The following is a 12,006-nucleotide window of genomic DNA, read 5'->3' as shown; positions in this document are numbered from 1 at the left end:
GTCTCCAAGCAGATACCTGTCACGGATGGTGTTACAGAAAACTAGAAGACACAAATGAGATCCGACTGACTTGATCCAAAACTAAGGAACAAGAGGGTAAGCCCTGTAACAGCCCTAGCTCTCTCCCTTACTGCTTAGCCTATGCAAAAATCTCAATGGTAGAAAATTGCATACCCTCGTTCCTCGACTGTATGACACCTGAACACCCTATAATAGTGAGGGGACACGACCACCAGCTCCCTACACTTAATACGGAGGGAGTCAGGGTCACCTAGGATCAAGCCCACAGGAAAACAGAAATAAAGAAACAGACTTATCTTGTGGATGCAGCAGTAACAGCTTCTAGCATGAGCACACTCCAGGAAGTTGTATAAACCGCAAGGTAAGGCAGTATGGGGAGGAGATATATAGGGAGGCAATCACTGCTAATAGATGACAGCTGGGAGAGGGAGGAGAGATGTCAAACTGAAAGCAAAACAAAAGAAGATCATGCAGAAGGTACTGAAGAACGTCTAACAGAACTTCTCAAAGATCTAGTGGTGACAATACCAAGTTGTTAGTATATGTCCCAGATAGATAAATAATAGTTGTACTTTACCGTAATGGCGATTTCCAGGTGATGAGCTGTCGCTGAAACACTTTTACTCACCGAGGTGATCTGCTGCGCAGCGTGTCACGTGTTTTTTCGGCGTCCCATGTGTTAGATGCTTGTGCCGGACTTCTATTACATTGCGCTTTGCGGACTGTTAGAGTGCGCTTCACCTGGATGTCTTTGCTAGAAGAGTGGGTTACATATTATATTGTTGCTCCTGTCGTTATGTTCTCAAATCAATTAGTACCATGCGCGTTTCAGAGCACCCTGCTCCTTCATCAGTGGCTGGCTATCATTATATTTCTTGTTTACGCTTTTATATACGCCATGTAGGGGTGGAGCAACATGTAATTATAATAAAAAAAGTGGGTAAAAAAAGGTGGAATGGATATTCTTTTAATCATACTTTATATAGAGATCAAGATAGTCAAATTGTCATCATATATTATATACAGTGCCTTGCAAAAGTATTCACCCCCTTGACTTTTTTCGTATTTTGGTCCCTCACAACCTGGAATTAACATGGATTGTTTGAGGATTTGCATCATTTAATTTACACAACATGCCGACAACTTTAGATGTTTTTTATTATTTTTTTTTATTGTGAAGCAAACAACAAATAGGACAAAATAGCAGAAAAGGTCAATGTGCATAACTATTCACATATAACAATACTTTGTAGAGCCACCTTTTGCAGCAATCACAGCTCCAACTCGCTTTGGATAAGTCTCTATGAGCAGTCGCCACATCTTACCTCTGGGATTTTTGTCCATTCCTCCTTGCAAAACTGTTCCAGCTCCTTCTAGTTGGATGGGTTGAGCTTGTGAACAGCAATCTTTAAAGGGATTCTGTCACCTCATTTTAGGTTATAGAGATGCGGACATGCACGGCTAGATCGCCGCTAGCATGTCCGTAATATACCTGTCCTATAGGGCTGTGTCCTTTTATTTAGTTAAAAAAATTATTTTAGAGATATGTAAATGAGCCTTGTAAGGTGCCCAAGGGGCTGTACTAACCTTCCTGGTGTCCAGCCACACCCCCTGTGAAAGAGCCCAGCACCACCTGCGTCCTCCGAATCTCCTCCTTTCTTCACAGTTAGATTGGCGTAATCCCGCGATGCGTGCTGGCATCAGCCTCAGGGAAGGAACTGCGCATGTGAAGAAAGGAGAAGATTTGGAGGACGCAGGCGGTGCTGGGCTCCTTCACAGGGGGGCGTGGCTGGGCACCAGGAAGGTTAGTGCAGCCCCTTGGGCACCTTACAAGGCTCATTTACATATCGCTAAAATCATTTTTTAAACTAAATAAAAGGACACAGCCTATTTAGGACTGGTACATAGCGGACATGCTAGCGGCCATCTAGCCGTGCATGTCCGCAGCTCTATAACCTAAAACGAGGTGACAGAATCCCTTTAAGTCTGACCACAGATTTTCTATTGGATTGAGAACTGGGCTGTGACTAGTCCATTCCAACACATTTACATGTTTCCCCTTAAACCACTCACGTGTTGCTTTAGCAGAGTGTTTGTGGTTATTGTCCTGCTGGAAGGTGAACCTCCGTCCTAGCCTCAAATCACGCACAGAGTGGGACTGGTCTTGCTCAAGAATATCTCTGTATTTAGCACCATCCATCTTTCCCTCATCTCTGACCAGTTTACTAGTCCCATCCCCCCAGCATGATGCTGCCACCATGTTTCAATGTGGGGATGGTGTTCTTTTGGTGATGTCATGTGTTGGGTTTCCGCCAGACATAGCGTTTTCTTTGATGGCCGAAAAGTAAAATTTTAGTCTCCTCAGACCAGAGCACCTTCCTCCATACATTTTGGGAGTCTCCCTCATGCCTTTTTGCAAACTCCCAACGTTCCTTTTTTTTTGTTGCTGAAAAGTAATGGCTTTCTTCTGGACACTCTGCCATAAAGCCCAACTCTATGGAGCGTACGGCTTATTGTCGTCCTATGTAGAGATACTGCAGTCTCTGCTGTGGAACTCTGCAGCTCCTCCAGGGTTATCTTAGGTCTCTGTGCTGCCTCTCGGATTAATGCCCTCCTTGCCCGGTCCGTGAGTTTTGGTGGGCGGCCGTCTCTTGGCAGGTTTGCTGTTGCGCCATGTTCTTTCCATTTGGTTATGATAGATTTGATGGTTCTCCTGGGGATCATATGGATATTTTTTTATAACCTAACCCTGACTTGTACTTCTCAACAACATTGTCCCTTACTTGTTTGGAGAGTTCCTTGGTCTTCATGGCAGTGTTTGGTTAGTGATTGCTTAGGTGTTGCAGCCTCTGGGGCCTTTCAAAAAAGGTGTCTATATGTAATGACCGATCATGTGACACTTAGATTGCACACAGGTGGACATCAATTCACTAATTATGTGACTTCTGAAGGTAATTGGTTGCACCAGAGCTTTTTACGGGGTTCCTAACAAAGGGGGTGTCAGGATTCAAACCCATGACCGGCCATGTCCCAGGCGGTAGCTCTAGCCACTAGACTACCAACCCTTCTGGACTTTTCCTTCTACTGAACTCTTTGATCTATCTTGTTCCAGCCTTGCCTTGTTAATCTCTGTGATTCCTTGCACCTGCTACTTCCTCTTTATAAGCCCAGCCTCTTGCACCAGATCCCTGCTGGTTATTGTTCTTCTGGACTTGATCCTGCTGCATCTACTGCTGTTCCTCTGTTGCTACTGCTACCAACTTGACTGCTGCCGACCTCGGAATTGTCCCCGACTACTCTTCTGCTTGTCCCTACCAACTGAACTGCTTCCACCGTACCCGATCCGGATTGTCTGACCACGCTCACTGCCGCCTGCCCTGACCCACTGCCTGCCAACCGATTACGCCTCTGCCTGACTTCCTGCAACTACAACCTGCCTGCGGTCCTTGCCACTGGGCTCCCACCTCCAGCCAGCTGTCCTCTGACTCAGGTGAGCCTGTAGGATTGTAACAGAATAACCAGCCTAAAAATGGAGTCCGCGATGGCCACCCTGCGCAAACAAGTCTCCGAACTTCAGGAGTTTGGCACCTCTGCCCAAAAGGAAATGGCTCAACTTCAAGGCGCAATCCAGAGCCAACAGAGGGAAATTATTGACTTGCAGCGTCAACTACTGGACGTACGCGGCGCGGTCACAGACACCCGCATGCCTCTCCCGTCAAAGTTTAACGGCGATCGGCGCCAGTTTCGGGGGTTCCTCAACCAGTGCCGTATCTACTTTCAGATGCAGCCGGGCTCCTTTTCCTCAGACAGAAAGAAGATCCTGTTCATCATTAACCTTCTAACTGACGAGGCCCTGGCATGGGCATCCCCATATGTGGAATCCCACAGTCCCTTATTAAATAACCTAGACAACTTCACCGCAGCCATGAGCCAAGTCTTCGACGACCCTAACCGCTGCGCGACTGCCGAGGCTAGGCTGCACAGTCTACGGCAGGGAAGACGCTCTGTAGCCGAGTATACCTCCGAGTTCCGCCGCTGGGTCACGGATACCACCTGGAACCCCGCTGCTCAGAAAAGTCAATTTTGCCGCAGACTCTCAGAACTTATAAAGGATGAGCTCGCCAGGGTAGACGCCCCAGACGATCTGGATGACTTCGTCCAACTGTGCATCCGAATTGACTGGAGACTTGCGGAAAGAAGGAGAGAAAGACTCTGGTCCTTAGATAACAGGCCAGCGTACCCTTTCACTCCAACAACTCAGCCGGCTCACCAACCCTCCACCGAACCGATGCAGGTCGACACACTGCGCAAGACTCTATCGGCTGCTGAAAAGGAGAGACGACTGGCCGCAGGCCTCTGCCTTTACTGTGGCGAGCCAGGGCACTTCGCTTTTAAGTGCCCCAATAAGACTCGCCGAACCATCGCTGTCACTAAATTACGGGAATTACAACAAGTCACAATCTCACCCTTGGCCTCTGAAACCATGGACATTACAGGTACCGGGTCCCACTTCATTGTACCCATCCTTATCACCATTGGGGAACGACAGCTTCCCTGCTCTGCAATGCTTGACTCGGGGGCCGGCGGAAATTTCATGGACTTGACCTTCGCCCATGAGAACAACATACCACTGGTAACCAGGGCAGCCCCCATCGATCTGGAAACCGTCGATGGGACCCCGCTTTCTTCTGGGCCGGTTACGCACCAAACCGCTGATCTTCAACTCCTCGTCAAACCCGATCATCAGGAAACCATTCACTTCTCCCTGATCACCTCCCCTAAGTTTCCGGTGATCCTAGGCATCCCTTGGTTGTAAACCCACAACCCCTTGGTGGACTGGGACGCCCGCTGCATACGGTTTCGCTCGGACTTTTGTTCTCAGAACTGTTTACGTGAATCCGTCCCTCCTCCGCCCGAAGAACCTACCATATTCGGACTATCCACCAAGGAGCTTTTACCCCCTCAATATCGGGAGTTCTAGGATGTCTGTGACACAAGAAATGCAGACAAACTGCCCCCGCATCGGCCTTATGACTGCCCGATTGAGCTGCTACCTGGAGCCGAAATACCCTTTGGCAGTATATACTCCCTCTCCGAGCCGGAACTCAAGGCCCTGAAGGAGTACCTTGATGAAAATCTAAAAAAAGGTTTTATCCGACCTTCCACATCTCCTGCAGGGGCCCCTTTCTTCTTCGTGGAGAAAAAAGACTCTTCTCTACGCCCTTGCATAGATTATCGAAAGCTCAACGTTACTGTGAAGAACCGGTACCCTCTCCCCCTGATTTCTGAACTCCTTGAGAGACTTCGGGCGGCAAAAGTCTTCACTAAGCTCGATCTCCGAGGAGCCTACAACCTGGTTCGAATTCGCCCGGGGGACGAGTGGAAAACCGCCTTCCGAACCCGCTACGGTCACTTCGAGTATCTGGTCATGCCTTTCGGCCTCTGCAATGCCCCTGCTACCTTCCAACATTTTATCAACGACGTCCTCAGGGACATGCTTGACCAATTTGTGGTAGCATATCTGGACGATATTTTGATTTTCTCAGAAGACCCTGAACAACATCGTGGGCATGTCCGCAGGGTTCTACAGAAACTCCGTGAACAGTCTCTCTATATTAAACTGGAGAAGTGTGAATTTGAACAGACTTCCACCCAATTCCTTGGCTATATTATTTCCCCGGAGGGCTTAAGTATGGATCCCCGGAAGATCCAGGCCGTGACTGAGTGGCCCGCCCCGAAGAACGAAAAGGAGGTCTAGAGATTTATAGGTTTCGCAAACTTTTATCGGAAATTCATCAGGAACTTTTCGAAAATCATCGCCCCAATCACTCAACTAACAAAAAAGACTGTCCCCTTCATGTGGACTCCGGAGGCACAGGAGGCCTTTGCTAAACTGAAGTCCCTCTTCACCTCTGCCCCGATCCTGGCCCACCCAAACCCTGAATTACCATTTACGGTCGAGGTGGACGCCTCCGACACTGCGGTGGGCGCAATTCTGTCTCAACGTTCAGGGGAAAAGATGCTCCTACACCCTTGCGCTTTCCTCTCCCGCCAGATGTCCCCCGCTGAACGGAATTACGACATCGGGAATAAGGAACTGCTGGCAATCAAGGACGCTTTCACCGAGTGGAGACACTTGCTGGAGGGGGCCCACAATCCCATCTCTGTATACACCGACCACCGGAACCTAGAGTTTATCCGCAGCGCCAAGAGACTCACCGCCAGACAGGCCAGGTGGAGTCTGTTTTTCTCTAGATTCAATTTTATTATCTCCTATCGCCCTGGATCGAAGAACGGCAAAGCGGATGCTCTCTCAAGGATGTTCTCTGAACCCTCTCAGATCAATGAGGCTCCGGCCGGTATCCTTCCCGACATAGGAACATCCTATGAGCCACCTACTTGAGGGAACTCCTGGGTTCCCTCAAGGAAGGGTATGAGAACGATCACCTCCTCACCTACCTACCTGGAGCTGTAAACCTTACTCTCAAGGGTGGCTACTGGTTGTACCGGGATCAGCAGTTGTACGTACCAGAATCTGCACGACTTGACGTACTTAAACTCAACCACGATTCCAAACCGGCCGGCCATCTGGGTATCAGAAGGACCCAGGAGCTCCTCTCCCGTTTCTTCTGGTGGCCAACTTACAGAAAAGATACCGAGAGGTTTGTCTCCTCATGCACGACGTGTGCCCGCAACAAGACCCCCCGCTCCTCCCCCGTGGGCTTGCTATGTCCACTCCCGGTTCCCTCCCGCCCCTGGGGTTCAATCTCCATGGACTTTATTGTGGACCTTCCTCCCTCCAAGGGTATGAACACCGTTCTGGTCGTCGTCGACCGTCTCACCAAAATGGCCCACTTCATCCCCTGCAAGGGCCTACCTACCGCCAAACAGACGGCCGATCTGGTACTCCGAGAGGTTTTTAGGCTACATGGGGCCCCGGACGATGTAGTTTCGGATCGGGGAGTACAGTTCACTTCCAGGTTCTGGAGAAACTTCTGTCAAGCCCTTGGGATCAAGGTGAACCTGTCTTCTGCGTTCCACCCCCAATCCAAATGGCAGACCGAGAGAACAAATCAAATCCTCGAGCAGTATTTGCGCTGTTTTGTCACCCATCTGCAGGACGACTGGCTGGACCACCTCTCCACGGCCGAGTTCGCCTATAACAATGCGGAGCACAGTTCTACCCAATACAGCCCGTTCTACGCTAACACCGGCCTACACCCAACCTTCATCCCTCATTTGCCCATTTCCACCACAGTCCCAGCTGTGGCTGAACGTCTTGCAAATCTACAACAGGCACCGGAAAATATTCGGGACAATTTACAACGAGCCCAGAGCCGCTTCAAGCAGGCAGCGGATAAACACCGCAAACCCGCTCTGGAATTCCAGGTAGGAGACAAGGTGTGGCTCTCCACCAGAAACCTAAGCCCAAAGGTTCCCTCCCGGAAGTTGGGCCAAAAATACATGGGTCCTTTCCAGATCACGGCTCGAATCAACGAAGTCACCTTCTGACTCCATCCGAGTGCACCCGGTTTTCCACTGCTCTCTCCTGAAACCACATGTTGAGAACACTTTCCCAGGCTGCCACCCCCCTCCTCCTCCTCCGGTAAGAGTACAAGACCAGGAGGAATACATTGTGGCCAAGATCCTTGACTCCAGACTCCACCGTGGAAGGCTGCAGTATCTAGTTGGGTGGAAGGGCTATTCCCCCGAGGATAACTCCTGGGAGCCGGAGGAAAATGTCCATGCCCCCAGACTGGTAAAAGCTTTCCACCAAAGACATCCTGATAAGCCATCATCTGCGGTGCCCAGAGGTCACCTTGGAGGGGGGGGGAGTACTGTCAGGATTCGAACCCATGACCGGCCATGTCCCAGGCGGTAGCTCTAGCCACTAGACTACCAACCCTTCTGGACTTTTCCTTCTACTGAACTCTTTGATCTACCTTGTTCCAGCCTTGCCTTGTTAATCTCTGTGATTCCTTGCACCTGCTACTTCCTCTTTATAAGCCCAGCCTCTTGCACCAGATCCCTGCTGGTTATTGTTCTTCTGGACTTGATCCTGCTGCATCTACTGCTGTTCCTCTGTTGCTACTGCTACCAACTCGACTGCTGCCGACCTCGGAATTGTCCCCGACTACTCTTCTGCTTGTCCCTACCAACTGAACTGCTACCACCGTACCCGATCCGGATTGTCTGACCACGCTCACTGCCGCCTGCCCTGACCCACCGCCTGCCAACCGATTACGCCTCTGCCTGACTTCCTGCAACTACAACCTGCCTGCGGTCCTTGCCACTGGGCTCCCACCTCCAGCCAGCTGTCCTCTGACTCAAGTGAGCCTGTAGGATTGTAACAGGGGGTGAATACATACGCACAGGCCAATTTTCTGTTTTCTATTTCTAAACAATAGTTTTATTTATATATTTTTCTCATTTTACTTCACCAACTTAGACCATTGTGTTCTGATCCATCACATAAAATTCAGATGAACAAAACATTGAACTTAAGGCTGTACTATAACAAAATACGAAAAAAGTAAAGGGGGTGAATACTTTTGCAAGGCATTGTATATCTTTTCATTGATAATCTTAACTATATAATGTATAAGATATGATGCATTTAAATATCTCTTATCATATCTTTTCATCTTGTTTTACATGAAATGTGGAATATTATAGAAAAATATTCAAGTGTAAATGAAGCTGCAGTCACAAATGGAGAAAATGAATAAGAAGATGAAAAAAACGCAATTGCTTTTTAGCTGCGTTTTTAATGCGTTTTTTTACTTTTCATGCGTTTTTCACATAACTATATCCTCCATAGTTTGTTGAGCTCATATCAGTCTTTCTACATTGAGTGCAGTCAAATTTAGGGTAGTTGTAGTGTTTCAGGCATGAAATCAGTTGGAGATATATTACATCTTGTTATCTGCTTTATAAGCAAGATGTTGAGGATTCTTTGACCTATATTTTGTTTCTTTTCTTTTTATTTTATTTTTTTGTTTCGTTTCCTAAAGTGAAACTATTGGGAAGGAGCTATTTAGAGGGAGCTGTTGGAAGGAAGGGGATGGGTACTCCAATTTTTTGTGGATTGTATGGTATATTGGTAGTTTTCTTTGGGAATTTTGTAACTTTACAATTGTTGCATACTCCACATCTGAAGAATCCTTTTTGGTTATAAGCCAATTCAGTTTTTTTTCTGTTTTGGTTTTTTGTGTGTAGGGGCAACTCTGAGGCCCAGATTAGGTGCTCTTGTACAGGTCCTTCTAAAAAAATTAGCCTATTGTGATAAAGTTCATTATTTTCTGTAATGTACTGATAAACATTAGACTTTCATATATTTTAGATTCATTACACACAACTGAAGTAGTTCAAGCCTTTTATTGTTTTAATATTGATGATTTTGGCATACAGCTCATGAAAACCCAAAATTCCTATCTAAAACAATTAGCATATCCTGAAAAGGTTCTCTAAACGAGCTATTAACCTAATCATCTGAATCAACTAATTAACTCTAAACACCTGCAAAAGATTCCTGAGGCTTTTAAAAACTCCCAGCCTGGTTCATTACTCAAAACCGCAATCATGGGTAAGACTGCCGACCTGACTGCCGACCAGAAGGCCATCATTGACACCCTCAAGCAAGAGGGTAAGACACAGAAAGAAATTTCTGAACGAATAGGCTGTTCCCAGAGTGCTGTATCGAAGGCACCACAGTGGGAAGTCTGTGGGAAGGAAAAAGTGTGGCAGAAAACGCTGCACAACGAGAAGAGGTGACCGGACCCTGAGGAAGATTGTGGAGAAGGACCGATTCCAGACCTTGGGGGACCTGCGGAAGCAGTGGACTGAGTCTGGAGTAGAAACATCCAAAGCCACCGTGTACAGGCGTGTGCAGGAAATGGGCTACAGGTGCCGCATTCCCCAGGTCAAGCCACTTTTGAACTAGAAACAGCGGCAGAAGCGCCTGACCTGGGCTACAGAGAAGCAGCACTGGACTGTTGCTCAGTGGTCCAAAGTACTTTTTTCGGATGAAAACAAATTTTGCATGTCATTCGGAAATCAAGGTGCCAGAGTCTGGAGGAAGACTGGGTTGAGGGAAATGCCAAAATGCCTGAAGTCCAGTGTCAAGTACCCACAGTCAGTGATGGTCTGGGGTGCCATGTCAGCTGCTGGTGTTGGTCCACTGTGTTTTATCAAGGGCAGGGTCAATGCAGCTAGCTATCAGGAGATTTTGGAGCACTTCATGCTTCCATCTGCTGAAAAGCTTTATGGAGATGAAGATTTCATTTTTCAGCACGACCTGGCACCTGCTCACAGTGCCAAAACCACTGGTAAATGGTTTACTGACCATGGTATTACTGTGCTCAATTGGCCTGCCAACTCTCCTGACCTGAACCCTATAGAGAATCTGTGGGATATTGGGAAGAAAAAGTTGAGAGACGCAAGACCCAACACTCTGGATGAGCTTAAGGCCGCTATCGAAGCATCATGGGCCTCCATAACACCTCAGCAGTGCCACAGGCTGATTGCCTCCATGCCACGCCGCATTGAAGCAGTTATTTCTGCAAAAGGATTCCCGACCAAGTATTGAGTGCATAACTGAACATAATTATTTGAAAGTTGACTTTTTTTGTATTAAAAACACTTTTCTTTTATTGGTCGGATGAAATATGCTAATTTTATGAGATAGGAATTTGGGGTTTTCATGAGCTGTATGCCAAAATCATTAATATTAAAACAATAAAAGGCTTGAACTACTTCAGTTGGTGTGTAATGAATCTAAAATATATGAAAGTCTAATGTTTATCAGTACATTACAGAAAATAATGAACTTTATCACAATATGCAAATTTTTTGAGAAGGACCTGTATATATTATCTTTAGTATCGGCGTCAGGGTGGGACCTATAGTTTTGTCTTCTAGTAGATGGTGCCAATGATTTTTAATTACCTTTTCTATTCTCCTATAATGGCTATTAAAAGGGAGGATAATGCGTAGAGAATCATCCATATTCCTTCCACTATATACAAGAGGGTGATATACAGTATAACATCTTCTTTTATATAGTGGACCACGCTGATGATATAACCTGGGTATCTCTGGTATAATATTATATGTACAGTTGGTATAAGTTATACATCTTAATATACCAGAAGATGTATAGCTTATACCAGACCAGCTCACATATAATAATATGCAGAACATACCAAGGCCAGATAGTAACTCTTACCTGAGCTTGCTCTGGCTGAAAGCTGCTGAATCGACCTGCTGAAAGTCAGTGGCAACTGGCAAGGCTGAACGCTGGAGACTGGCTGGTCTCAGTGTGGGCTCTGGCTGGCTGAATGAGTGCTGCTCCTGGGCCTCGCTCAGGCTGGCAGAAATGTCTGGCAGAGAGGGAGAGTGTCTGGCCCCGGTTGTTACAGCGACCCCTGCAACCCCTGTATGTACGCCACTGCCACCTAGGTAGGTGACAACTGGAAAACAATATGTAACAGTTTTTTGCGACTGACTTTTGGTATGTGTTACAAATTAGATTATGATTATGTCTTATGATCGTTATGTCTAGAAAATCTATCTTTTCTTTACTTATATTTGTGGTAAAACATAAGTTCTTTTCGTTTATATTTATCTCATATATAAAATTATTAAGATCCTCTTCTGACCTAGACCAAATAAATATAATGTGATCTATATACCTTCGCCATAGTACTAGGCTCTCCCCCAGCCTTCGCCATAAAGAGGTTGGCGTAGCTGGGGGCGAACCTTGTACCCATAGCGGTCCCTTTTATTTCTAAGTAAAAATCAGAGCCATAGCAAAAGTAATTATGTGAAAATATATACTCCACACCCTCTGCTAAGAAGTCTATTTGTTCTGTATGAATATTTCCATTTTGTTGTAATCTGTTTTTTAAATCATTAATTCCTTGTATACGGTCTATTACTGTGTATAGTGAATTCACATCCATTGTTCCTAAAATCCAACTTTCT

The sequence above is a fragment of the Bufo gargarizans genome, chromosome 11, assembly GCF_014858855.1.
Source record: "Bufo gargarizans isolate SCDJY-AF-19 chromosome 11, ASM1485885v1, whole genome shotgun sequence".
Lineage (NCBI taxonomy): Eukaryota > Metazoa > Chordata > Amphibia > Anura > Bufonidae > Bufo > Bufo gargarizans.
Note: the sequence above shows the minus strand (reverse complement) of the source record.